Source organism: Lepidochelys kempii, chromosome 10, assembly GCF_965140285.1.
Source record: "Lepidochelys kempii isolate rLepKem1 chromosome 10, rLepKem1.hap1, whole genome shotgun sequence".
NCBI lineage: Eukaryota > Metazoa > Chordata > Testudines > Cheloniidae > Lepidochelys > Lepidochelys kempii.
In genome coordinates this window covers 57,022,774-57,037,167 of record NC_136389.1, presented here as the reverse complement: position 1 = coordinate 57,037,167, position 14,394 = coordinate 57,022,774, and the positions used below count along the sequence as shown (strand labels likewise).

The 14,394-nt window shown below is 41.4% G+C and overlaps 1 protein-coding gene across 2 annotated transcripts in view; it reads right to left on the bottom strand.

Annotated features, from left to right (window-relative positions):
- Positions 1-14,394, bottom strand: part of THSD4 (thrombospondin type 1 domain containing 4) — a 621,627-nt gene that overhangs the window by 324,439 nt on the left and 282,794 nt on the right. The window lies entirely within an intron of this gene.

The window sequence follows — 14,394 nt, the reverse complement described above, 5'->3', positions numbered from 1 at the left end:
ATATTCGAAAAGATCAATTCCAACTTGGCCACAGCCCTGTGAAACGATTTAATGCATCTTTCTCATTTAAATTCATCCAGACTAAAGCTCTAATGCTATAAATACCATGCATGGTAGACTGTACCTTGTATTTTAACTGTATATACAGCAAATGACCAAAAATAATGCACTGACTTGCAGAAGGCAATAGGTCAATGGTTACACAACTTCAGGTGCTATGCTGGTATAGTTCTTCCATTTCTGGAAGATACAATATATTTGGATCAGATATCAGAGAAAGGACATTGTCATAATATACTTACCTTATTTCTTTCAGTGTTGTGTAATGACCTCTGTATCCTTTAATATACAGTACATTTACACTTATTGTGGTGCATTATGTTCTGGGTCAATGAAGTCTGATGTACAGAAAAGCAACAACTAAAAGAAAAAATGTCAACTGTAGATCAGATGTATTCAGGTAGGTATTTTGTGCTTTTACAGCAAAATTTTGGATTAAAATATATATAGCTGTGCAAAATAATATGAATATGTTGCATTTATCTAGAGCCTTTCATTGTGAAAAGTCCTAAAGCACTTTTCAATGATACACAGGGAGCACTTAAACCACCAGAGAAATGTGCCTACCTTTAAGGATGTAACTTAGCAAGTGTTTAACAATGCACATCAACAGTACACATCAGTTTTTGGACAGAAAATAAAAATATTGCATCCAACCACAGAAGGAAACTACATAGGTAAGAAATAAACACCAGAGCTGGAATTTAACAAACCCCTGTAACTGTTGCAAAAAGTGCAACCTTTAAATGATCAGGATCTCAGTTTTACAGCTCATCCAGACACCACGCCCACTCTAGCATCACTGAACCCTCACATCATTTTACAAAGAGTACCATCTACTGCATCACCAAAACCTGAGGCACCAAGTTTGTAAAATCCTACTGAGTGGATGAGAAATGTATGTAAAACTTTACCAGTTGAAGGGACACTTATCTGTTAGTCATTCAGCATATTGTAGCTGATAACATGGTGAACAAAGAATCAGGAGAAAATTAAGTAGCAGTATAAATTCTAGAGACAAAGATTTTCCGTATTTTCATTTAATCAGTATTATCAATGTATTTTATTTCTAGTCTATAAAGTCTTAGAAAAGAATTCCATGTATCTTAAATAAAAACATTCTGCATTTCCATTTTGAAAACAATAAACACATACTAGAAACATTTTAACAATTTGCTGTAGACAAACTGCTTACAGGCAAAAGTTAATGTTTGAGTTAATAGTTACTAATTTTCCAGAATAAAATTATCCTCATGTGATGGGTTCAGTCACAGAGACCCTCTTGGAACTGTTAGCTGACATGCTGAAACTACCTCTGAGCCTGTTTTCCCTGTCAGCTTGGGACTCCAGAACCCTGCCTTGCTGAGCCAGACACACAAGCCCGCTGCAACACAGACCCAGGGTCTGAACCACATCCCCAAAGCTGCAGGCTTTAACTGAAAACCACTCCAGCACCCAGACACCCAACTCCCAATGGGATCCAAACCCCAAATAAATGTGTTTTACTCTGTACAAACTCATAAATTGTCCACCCTCTGTAACACTGACAGAGAGATATGCACAGCTGTTTGCTCCCCAGGTATTAATCACTTACTCTGGGTTCAATAATAAACAAAAGTGATTTTATTAAGAATAAAAAAGTAGGATTTAAGTGGGTTCAAGTAATAACAGACAGAACAAACTAAGTCACCAAGTAAAATAAAGCAAAAACACGCAAGTCTAAGCCTAATATATTAAGAAATTGAATACAGGTACATCTCACCCTCAGAGATGTCCCAATAAGCTTCTTTCACAGACTAGACTTCTGCTTAGTCTGGGCCCAATCCTTTCCCCTGGTACAGTTCTTGTTATTTCCAGCTCAGGTGAGAACTAGGGAATTTCTTATGACTGGCAGCCCCCTTTGTTCTGTTCCACCCCCCTTTTATGGCTTTGGCACAAAGCAGGAATCTTTTGTCTCTCTGGGTCCCCACCCCACATTCTAAATGGAAAAGCACCAGTTTAAGATGGACTCCAGTACCAGGTGACATGGCCACATGTCTGTGAGACCGCAAGCCTCCATTCTTTCCAGCCTGACTCTCAGGAACACAGCAAGGCTTACAAATAAACAGAGCCATTTACAACCAATTGTCCTGGTCAATGGGAGCCATCAAGATTCTAAACCATTAATGGCCCAATCTTCGCATAATTACAATAGGACTTCAGAGTAATACTTGATATTTCTAGCTTCAGATACAAGAATGATACATTCATACAAATATGACGAACACACTCAGTACATTATAAGCTTTGTAATGATACCTTGCAAGAGACCTTTTGCAAGAAGCATATTCCAGTTACATCATATTCACACTTATAAACATATTTCCATAAAACATATTGAGTGCAACGTCACACCTCATTTTTGCTAAACAAAAAGTTTCTTTCCCAAATCAAAAATAGTGTGGATTACTGACACCAAACCTTGAGAAAGAAACCTTTATATTTAAAAAATGCAATATTTGTATAGAATTAGATAGGGCACATGAACTACAGAAAAAATCCTTACTATGCAGCCATTCTGGAAATCTCATTCCATTATTACTATTCTGTTCCACAGCTGGTCTACATGTGTAAGTGCTCCGTCTTTAATGTTACTTTTCCTTGTTTCTCTTATTTTATGTCAAACTACTGCTAAAATTGTAGTTGCTAGAGTTCAGAGTTTCCTATTTCAAATGCTTAGGAAATTTCAAGAGTTCATCTACCTATCCAGTATATATATATATATTTATCTAGTGATGAGCTGCCAAAATCTGAAGAACTGGTTCCTTCACTCGCTCCGGGTCTTTGGCGGCACTAAGGGACCCCCTGCCGAAGTGCCGCTGAAGACCCGGAGCACTGCCTGGTGAGTAAAAAAGGATTCTCAAGGGGAGCCTCTAAGGGCTGGACAGGATGGTCCTGTGGGCCAGATGTGGCCCGCAGGCCGGAGTTTGCCCAACCCTTTAACAACCGGTTCTAAACCGGCTTCTAAATTTAACAACCGGTTCGCGCAAACCGGTGCAAACCGGCTCCAGCTCACCACTACCTATATCACCATAATATCTGAATGTCTCCTAAGTATTTAAATATAGAAACAAATACAAATTTCTCTCTTGTTCTTCCTTCCCAGCCTGTAGGAAAAACAGTTCGATTACCTATCGGGTTGTTTATGCATGTGCGTGGATATGTTGGCTCAATGTGCATGTGTGCAAATGCATGCCAAACTTATTCTAAAGCAGAACATTCATTAGACTGTACCATAGATGTTAGCTATAGACACTTGGTAGGAAGAGGAGGTTACTTATCTGTAACTGGAGTTTCTCCAAGATGTGTAGTCCCTATTTGTATTACATACATGGATGTGCCTGAGTCCAGAAGCATTTCTTAGTAGCGTCCGTTGACCCGAATGTGTGTAGCGTGTCCCCTCATGCTCACAGCTGAGGGTATAATAGGTCATGTGGGTCGACGCGTCTCTCACTGCTGTGCAGTCCAGTCCGCAGCAGAGGGGATGGAGAGCAGTTATTGGAATACAAATAAGGATCACACATCTCAAAGAACCTCCAGTTACAGGTGAGTAATCTCCTCTTCTTCTTCGAGTGATAGCCCTATATGTATTCCATATGTGGGTGATTAGCAAGCAGTGATCAGCATGGAGGAGGTGATAGGACTCTTGGGAGGGTGGGTATTATGGTAAATAGGGGTCCCAGGATGCCCAGTACAGCCAGGGGGAAGGGTTCTGAGGGTGCAGTGGCCCACATGAGTATTAGTACCAAACCCTTGCAGCAGAAGTGTTTTGTCTGTCAGAGTGGAGAATTCTCAGGTGAATGGAGGTCCAGAGAGGACTGGAGAAGGTGGGTATGGAAGTATCAGCTCCTCTGCCAAAATGAGGGGCTCTCAGCAGCCGGGAGTTCGTGGAAATGCCAAAGGGCCACGGTGATGTCTGGCAGGATGGGCAGTGCATGTGCGGATGAGAGCTCTGGACACACAGGTACCAAGGTGACCATCGGTACCACCAGGTCTTGTTTGCACCGAGCTTTACCCTCTACCTGGGGAAGATTGGGTGCTGGTCCATCTGGATCCACATGGGACATTTCACCTGACCCGCACGTGGGAATAGTCTGCTGCAGGGATCTGCTCTTGTGCCTGTGAGAGTGCTTCTTGATCTCATGTCTGGGCTTGTCCTTCACAGTCAGTACTGCCAGATCCAGGGCAATGCAAAGTGCTCAGAGGGGCACTCACCGTTGGAACTCTGGGACCTATCTCGTGCCTACTGAAGTCATTTGGAGTGGAATGTGGTCAGCATTTTCCAGGATTGGGCCATAATGAATTTGTCTGGCTGAGTCATAAAACGGTTTTAGGTGTTTAGGTGGGAATTAGGTGTTGCAGAGTTTTAGCCACCTAACCCTGTACTACTATGATATGAGTGGCATCACAAGAATTATTTCTTCAGTATAAAGAAGCAGAAACCTGTTGTTACCAAAGTAGTAGTCGTAGTTTTTTTCTCCAGTAGTGTTTATTATGTGCTCAGTACTTTCCAAATGATTAAAAAGCTTGATCCTAGCTCCAAGGAGCTCGCAATCTAAGGAAAACAAGTAAACTGTAAGGGACCAGGACATAGGTGATCAGGCCTACTGGTCACAGCTGGGCTGGAGTCCACATGTCAGGGACGGTGGTCAGGGGAATCACTAGAATCTGGTTCAATAAGCAAGAGTTGGGGTCACAGTCAGGCCAGGGGCAGAGATCAGACGTAATACCAGGCTGGAGTCAGGAGTCAGGATCAGAGTCAGGCTGGGAATGGAGGCCAAAGGTCAGGAGATGAGGTGAGTTCTGGAGCCACAGCAGGCCCAAAGTCCATGTTATTGCTCAGGCAAGTTCCTGGGGCACCCTGCAGGATTAAATACGGTGGCTGGCCAATCAGAGTGCCAAAGGGTTCTGTCACTCTGACTCTTGAGCGGTTTTTCCTGTGGTACCTAATCTCCACAATGCTCCCTGGGTATGGCTCTACATGGCCTTCTCGTGGCATTGTGGGAACATCAGCCATCCCAGGCTCTGCAGACTTGGGTTCTAGTCCACCCATCCTGACATAGACAGAGATCAGGAGAATGAGAATAATAATAGGCATTTGATATTAAACGTATTTACAAGTCAACGTGATACACTAGAGGCAGTGCAACAGAAGTGGGCCTTTAAGAAGGGCTTAGGTGTGGACAAGATAGGGGTCCTGTAGATGAGCTCAGAGAGGCTGTATTGTGAATGTCTCCTTTTAAGGGAAATTTCAAGATGTGATTCTGGTATTTCTCACCTAATTTTTCATAAGTGAACCAGAAGAAAACTCAGTGTTTTGGACTGAATCAACTCCTGAGTTTTGCACTTTGAGAATGATGTGATCTGACTTAAGGGTAGAGCTTGCCTAATTGAGGACAGCTTATTTGCTTTTGTAGAGGTTGTTTTTGTTTAACAGGAGACTGACCCAAAGTTTTCTAGTTCTAAAAAGTGATGGTTTTTCTTAATGCTGGGTGTTCATACTTTCTAGCCAAATTACACCACCATTGTTAATCATTAGGAAGTGAGCCATTCTGAGGCTTTGTCTACACTTACAGTGCTGCAAGCGCTTAGTGAAGATGCTACCTACATTGACAGGAGAGCTTCTTCCATCAGCATAGGTACTCCACCTTTCCAAGAGGCCGTAGCTATATCGACAGGCGCAGCTCTACTGTCAACATAGAGCACTGTCTACACTGGGGGCTAGGTCAGTATAACTACATCACTCAGGAGCGTGAATTTTCCACACCTCTGAGCAACTTAGTTATACCAACATAAATTGGCAGTGTAGACTAAGCCACAGTCATTTCCAATTGATTCATCTGTGTAACTGAGATTTCTGCTGGGTGGTTCTGCTCTAAAACAGCCATTAGAGAAAGTAGCTGAATTGTGATTAATGGGATAATACTGACAAATAGTTCTATCAACTGTTTGCAAATGAAGACCTATTTTTCTTAATATTTCCTCAAAATTCAGGCACAGTTGTGTTCCATAACTGAAGCAGCTGCTTACAGCCATAATCCTTAATAATGAGTGGCATCCAGGCCCCAAGATATTGCTGAGGTTGGCCTAGAGAGAAGAAACAACTGCCGAAAAATTAAGTTTTTTTGTTGTTATTGTCCATCACACCGTTTTGTTACTTTAGGGTCTTCCAAAATCCTTGAGACTCTTCAGGCTTGATCCCAGCTTCAGGTACAGTTCTTCGAGGTGGGATCCCCCAAACAGCAATGATGTGCCTATTCTGTGGGAGCGTGAATTGTGTGGAGCACCACCTCAGTCTCAGTGGCAACACCAGCCAGCACAGGGCCTTGACCTATCTTTTGAACACTCAAGGCATACTTAGGTTTGGTTTATAGGCAGGCCTCTTTTGGCTCATCCATAAACTTGTGCTTACCTCACTGGCCCCTCTCCCAGGATGTGTGTGGACTGCCTGGCTTCCCTTCTTCAGGCACAGATAAATTGCTAGCTAACTCATAGGCAATGGAGCTTAACTTTCCGCAGGCCCTAGCAGCCTCGTATCCCTTTCTGGATGCAACAGATGGACTCCTGCAAGTTACTTCCATGTTATTGGCTCTGCTGTGGATTGTGGCCAGTGTTCTCAGCAGCACAGCAATGCTCTGCACTCTCTTGTCTCCTTCATCAGCTGCTACAGCAAATGGGATCCTGCCCTCCTTGGTGCTTCCTTACCTCTGACACCAGTTTTGGTGGAAGGAGGAGGCAGCTCATTCCATGGCTCTGGCTCCCTGCTGTGCCACTTCTCTTCTGTGCCAGGGAGCAGTTGGCTAGGTCTGTAATTTGATATCTTGTGGAAGTGGTGTATGGTGAGGCTGTTTAGCCCCGGCATAAATCACTGTAGTGGTAGGTTTTTAATTTAGTTCTCATTCTCCACCACCCACCAAGGTGGTATCTGGAGCTTCTTCTGTGCAGCTGGGCAGCATTGTTTTTCTTCCTCTCTGGCTACATGGTTTGTTCCTTTAATGCCCACATCTCCTGCCAAGTTGGGTTTTTTCTCTCTCCCTGCCACTTCCTGCTGGATGTGAAAGCCCTACTAGGTGGTCTTTCCTGCTAATCACATGCAAGGACACTCAGGCAAACCTGTAGGTAACCTGAGACCAGGGTCATTGTAGGGGGAAGAGAAAAGTGCAGTATTTAGTACAAGATGGATGTAGGGGGAAATAGCATCTCTTGGCATAGTATTTCTATATCCCTTGCAATACGAAAAATGTTCTTTGTACAAAGATCCAGGGCTTTCATATTATTTTAATACTGTTCACTTTTATGTTCTGACTAGGGCCAGATGACGACCCTCCGGAAGCATAATTTGGAGGCAGTACATTCTCATTTCACTTGGGTGTGGATCCTCCTGACTGACATCTGTTCCTCCTGAACTATCCAGGGTTTTGTTACCTTTTGATCAAAACCAAGAAAATAACAACAACAGACCAAGTTTGCTTGTAGGAAAATCATGTGCTAAAAATGAAACAGGCACATGATTAAGTGGTCTGACTGATCACAAATGATGCAGAGTTGTACCGGAAACGATACACTATTACTGTGTGTCCAAGTTTGCCATCACTGCTGTAGATTTGACAAATCATGTTGGGTGACTCTAGATCAGTTTAGGTTATAGTCATGAAGTCTGGCAAATCCAAGAACTGCTTATGTCCTGAGGGGATGACGTTTGCACGATGACACAGTATGGTCACATGACAACACTGGCCTGGAAGAGCTGATTCTGTGAGGACAGCACCCTTCCTAGAGCAGTTGTGCCAGGAGACAATTGGAGGAAGTTTCAGAGATGGGCACCCAGGGCTCAGGCTATTCCAGGCTGGCAAAGTGCCATGCTTTGCTGTGCCAGTTTAGATTAGCTCTCCAGCTTCTGAGGGAGCTGCTTCAAATTTTCACTGAAAGCCTGTAACTTTCCCTTCTGACAACACATTCTTCCTGTGCGGGGGATTTTTCCTTATGTGTCCATGAAACATGAAGAAAAGATGTCTGCTATTACTGATTGTAAGCGTTTGGTGTTACCAGCCTGCTCTATACAAAGCCTGCATGCCTTGTAATAAAGTCAAACTCATCCCTTTCTTGCAGTTTAATTAACAAGGTAAATAATACAAGTAATGTAATCTAGCTCAAGCCTTCTCCTCAGGTGTGGCTGTTCCCACGGTTCACCCCATAGGACCTTTCTGCTCTCAGTCCTAGATATCTACTCAGACAGCCACTTCCACTTCCTTGAAATGCAGGTTGGAGTTAATGAGCCATAGCAACCAAAAGGAGTCACCAGGAGTCAGTCAGTCTCCCAGCAGGTTTCATACACCTGCTAACAGGATGGCCTAGGAGACGATCCCTGCCACGCTATTACACAACGTTACCAAAAATCTATTCACTGTCAACAAGTGATTTATCTTGGAAGAGGGAGTGTTGCATTTAGAATACCATGTGCAATACCAGCTTTATTAAGTATTCTGCTGATAAAAAGGTTTTCTGAGTTGATTATTCTGCTGTCTAGGTCCTTAGCAATGATGTCAGAAAAAGAGTCCACAAGAAGATAAGTTCTGAAACTTCTTCTTTAATCATTTTTGCTTACAGTGTTGAAGCCAGGTTGGTCCCAGGATATGAGAGAGACAAGGTATGTGATGTAATGTCTTTTATTGGAACAACTTCTGCTGGTGAAAGAGAGACAAGCTTTTGAGGTACACGGAGCTCTTCTTCAGGTCAGCTCGAAAGCTTATCTCTTTCACCAGCAGAAGTTAGTCCCATAAAATATATTACCTCACCCAGCTTGTCTCTTCTTTAATTAGGCAGTTCATTGTCAGGGAACTGGAAGGTGTTTCCTCTGCGGTAATCTTATTACAAGTTTGCTCATGTGGGAAATAGTAATGAATTTAGATCCAACTGGTTCCAAACAAATCAGCTAAATATAAAGCATTATTTAGCACTTTAAAAACATTTTAATCGAGTGTTGAAAGATTACTGAACAATCTTTGTCTAAAGCTGTTTCCACAGTGTGAATGTTAATGTGAATGTGTCATTGTTAATATTTGTATGATCGTTTATATTTGGATAATTTCTTCCATATTTCAAAAGAATGCGCACAATGCTTTTTAACCAAAAATATGTCGGAGTCTTTCAAACACTGAAATCCTAGTACATGTCCAGTGCAACAAAGACATCCTGGTGTACTGTATTTTGTCTAAAATTCTCTTTCCAAATTATATTGTCTCCCTGAGTTTTTATTGTTATGAAGCCAGAGGCAAGCTGAGCAGAAATGTTATGAACTGAAACACATTATATAGGCTCCTGTCGGAAAACTGCATAGCTGCTATAATTCCAAATGAAACAGCTGCAGAATTCCACCAGGAATACATAAAGCATGATTAGTTCTTAAAGGGTGCGGGCTAATTAGTTGATGGAATGATGTCATAGAAGCTGCCATTCAGTATAGGGTGACTCGTTAAAGCCCCAGTCTACTTTTTTGGGGTGTATGGCAGTAATGGTATTGACAGTACCCCCTGATCCAATGAAAGTCTGACTTACCTGTTCATTCAAACAGTTTTTGGACATGCAGACAATGAATTGGTTTCATTAGACATTGTATTGTACTCAAGTTAGAATTTTAATAGGATACTGGATATATATATTACCTTGTGACTGCAATTCTCATGGTTGAAATGGATTTTATGGTATAAGGGGAAAAACATAAGCAAGCATATTTTTCTTTTATTTAATCTACAGCAGTATATTAGAAAACAAAATGGGCCAAATTCCCATCGGTAGGAATTGTACAGTTTAACTCTGAGGAGAATTTAGCCCAATGTTTTACTTTACAAGAGACAAATTGAACTATACTAATATATAAGTCATCTTTTGTAACTGACATCTACAGCACCAAGACCTCACCTCTGTGGACCTAGGCCATAGACACCCAAGACTTGTATAAATACGTCCTAAGACTGTAGAAGATCCTGCATTTCCTATGACCCCATTGTAACAAAATGGATTGTGCGTCTGTTTAGTCATTAAACTACTGGCTTTGTCCTTGTATCTCTCCCTACCTGCATTGTTGCAGAAAAAGGGACCCTGTGGATCTGGACTGCATGGCACAAGGGGTTGGGGGCTCCTGCCCACCACCACCTCATTCAACGCCAACACCTCACTGATTCTGCTGCTGACAGGGGCCTCAACCAGGGCAGGAGACAATTTGCCTTGTGGGAATGTTTGCCAAGACAGGCTCCCAAAGGCTCCACTTTCAGAATTAAACATATTTTATATATGTTTATAATATATATGTTATATATATATATATTTAACAAGTTAATCAGTTATAGAACTTGACTTATTGGAAGCATCATAAATAGTAACAATAAATTCAAACAGTTAAATTCAAACAGTAGTGCAAATGGCAAAGATATTTAGTAAATTGAGGATGAAAGTTCTCTCCCATCAGGGTCACAATCATTGTTAGCTTCATAGAGAAACCATTGGTTCAAAGGAATGCTATATCTGTGGCTTGTGCAGGCTATGTTGAAATAAACTTGCAATGACAACTGTATATGGATATGAAGGTTGATGCTATGTTTAATGTTGCAAGAAGTTTTACCTCAAAGAATAACCACAAGACTAGAGATTGCAGCTCTTCATTCATTGGAAAATCTGGTTTGGTAAAGACATTTTCAACCACTAATTTGCCTGAACATGTGACCATCCAAATGCTGCCACTTCTGTATAAATTACATAGGACCATGCTTTGTTCTCATTTATACCAGTGTAAGTACAGTGTAACTGCATTGAAGTCAATGAAATTACTCAGGTTTCCAAAGTGTAACCGAGAACAGAACTTTCACTCTGCTTATGCGTTATACCGAATGTAAATATTGTCCTCTTGCTTTTTCATTCTGTCCTTTTAAGGGCAGCAGTGCCAGAGTTGAATAGGAAAACCAATAAACTCTCCTTTGGGGTGAAGCACAGTGAATCATACTGACACAGAAAAAACAAAATGTAAGGCAGGCAAACTGCAAGACACAGAATACAACTTAGTACTTGTGAGAATTCTGCAGTGAAAACGAAGGCATCTTGTCAAATGTATTCTGCAGCATTTTCACACTTCAGCATCATGGTACATCATGTCTAGAAAAAAGAAAGTCTGCTGCTATTCAGACAAAGGGTACGTCTACAATGCAATGAGAGTTGTGACTGCAATACATGGAGTTTTGATCTAGCTTGAACAACAAGAGCAGTGAAACCACGGCAGCACAGGCTAGCCACTTGAGTACATAGCCAGGGTGCCAAGGTGGGCTTGTACAGCCCATGCTGCCACAACTTCACTGCTAGCTCCACTATGTCTACATGTGCTGCAGTCACACCTTTGAGCGCCGTGTAGACATATGTAAAGAGAAAAGCATTGTGGGTCAATAAGGAATCACCACTGTATAAAACCAAAACCTTCCCGGACTAATGCAGCAATAAGAGGGGATTGTCCTCCAAGAGATAGACTCTGCAGCAGTGTCAATGCAGTCTGATGAAAAGTCTGCACTGAACTTGCACTGGAGACTGAAATGGGTCAGGATAAAGATGTGAACGTTTGGGAATGGTGGGGCTCAATATGCATTTTAATGTGGAAAACCTCCTCAGCCTTGTTGGGAAGTAAAAAGAGATCTACCCTACCATCAGAGATGGTGATCATAACATGAAAAGTCTGGTGCATATTTCAGACTGATGCATAATTTAAGCTTTCATTTGGATAGGACAAATTTATGCTGAAGATGTACTTTGATTTTTCTAATGAGCATTTTATACAGTATCTGTTGAAAGGAAGGCCTAAGAAAAGCATCCAATAACAAAGAGCTCAGAAATCGCCAAAGTTGTTACATGCAGGCTGCTCCCAAAACAACCGTGCATGGACATGTCCATGTTTCTGGGATTTATTTTCATTATACAGGTTTAAACAGCACCTTTTATGTATAGGGCATAAAAAAAAGGAAACCTCTGAGGAAAATGCTGTGCTCCTCTCAGCTCTGTCAGAGCCACGCAACACAGAATAGAACACAGAGCATTGGAATCTGCATGCAACATTCCTTACAAAGAACTTTTGTAACGAAATTTGCAAAACATACATAGTGCCAATTTTATCCATGGCACAACACCATTGGAGTTAGCATTGTTATATCAGGGATAACATGACCCCCACGGAATGATATTCCAAATTTAAAACCTCTATGTTGTATATTTTAAAAGCACCAATCCACAGCATTTGGACAGAAGTTAGGGTCTACAAAAAAAAAAAAAAAAGGCTTTTACATACAACTTTGTTTTTCGAAAGATGATCTTTCCCCTCTTCCCCCCCCAGCAAAACCAACGAGTATGTGCACAGCACAGCCGTATCTCTGCTGCTGCTACCCAAGCTACTGCAGCTACACTGCTATTTATACCTGAGTTAGCTCAATGAGAGCTAGTGCGAGTATGTGTACATGAGCAGGGGAATCACACCCCTAGCTTGTAGTGTTGACATAGCCCTAATTAGAAAGTTTTTCCTAACATATAATCCCTAGTTGCAGATTAAGCAGATTATTTCTTGTCTACTTTCAGTGGTCCTGGTGAACAATTGATTGCAGTCTTCTTTGTAACAGTCCTTAGCAGGTCCCTCGAGTACATATACAGGGTACCAAGGGGGCTCGTACAACCCATGCTGCCACAACTTCACTGCTGAAGTTTTCTTTTCTCAAGATTAAACATGCTCTGTCTTTTTAACCTTTCATCAAAGGTCAGGTTTTCTAAATCTTTTATAATTTTTGTTGCTGTCCTGTAGACTCCAATTTGTTCACACCTTTTTTTGAAGTGTGGTACCCAAAACTGGACACAATACTCCAGCTGAGTCCTCCCGGTGCCAAGAAGAGCAGGACAATTACCTCCCATGTCTTATATCTGACACCCGTGTTAATACAACAGAATATTAGCCTTTTTTTGCAACGACATCACATTGTTAGTTCATATTCAATTTGTGATCCACTGTGACCCCCCAGATCCTTCTCAGTAGTACTACCAGCTAGCCAGTTATTCCCAAACTATTCACACATTTGATTTTTCCTCCCTAAGTGTAATGCTTTTCACTTATCTTTATTGCATTTCATCTTGTTGATTTCAGACCAATTCTCCAATTTTTAATTCTAATCCTGTCCTCCAAAGAACTTGTAGAGCTCCCCCATGCCCACCTTGGTATCGTCTGCAAATTTTAAAAGCATACTCCACTCTATTATCCACATCATTAATGAAAATATTGAATAGGACTGGATCCCACTAGATACGTCCTCCCAGTTTCTCAGCAAACCACTGATAATTACTCTGAGTATAGTTATTCAACCAGTTCTGTACCCATTTTTACAGTAATTCCATATAGGCCCTAGTTCGGTCGTGAGAATTTTAGGTGGGACTGTTTCAAGAGCCTTACTAACTAAAATCTTAAATTGTGTACAAGCAACTCCCACCAAAAACGCAATAAGTCCCAGCATGTCCATGTCATAAAATAAGAAGAGGGAGTTGCATTGCTGGTTTCCAAAATAAAACACAATTGCCACCTAGCATTTGATCACAGAAAATGGCCAGGGAGGAAAAATATGGTAAATGTAAATCTGTCATTAAAACTTAACCTGGAAATGGCTTTACACAAGAAATATTGGTCAGCACATCTCTTAAATCTCTTCCTTTTCTCTGCATGCCAACATCTCAGTTCTCCTAATTAACTATAGGGTGGGTGCCAGGTTACAAGATCAGAGCCAAAGTACAGTAGGAAGCTAAAACGCATAGCTCAAAAGGAATTAAATTTGCACATTGTGATTCCACAGGGCCAGCACATTAACAATGAACTCAAACACATACCAAAGAATTATAGGCAGATCAATAAAAATCTCTCTCTCTTCAAAGGAGTTACAATTGTGATGGGCATTAAGTCTACAAAATTGCCTCCCACCTTATCTTTTAAAGATCTTTAGGCGGATACTGCTGCAACTGTCTGGAGATTTTCCATTTTAACAGTATGAAACTAAAAAACTAAATAGCAACTAGGGAAAGGACTTATGTGACAGGGCCTGTTAACTAACTAACCAAATTCACTCTCTAACTAGGAACAGCCGTGTCACTGCTGGGAAAGAACCCCTCCTTTCTGTTTTTATAAAAAGCAGACTTTGGCTGGCCTACCATTATAAAGCCAAAGAGAGGTCAACACTCAGAATATAGGGTCACCCAAGGAACTTGTTTGTTGATTTTTAGTGGTCCAGTGTAAAT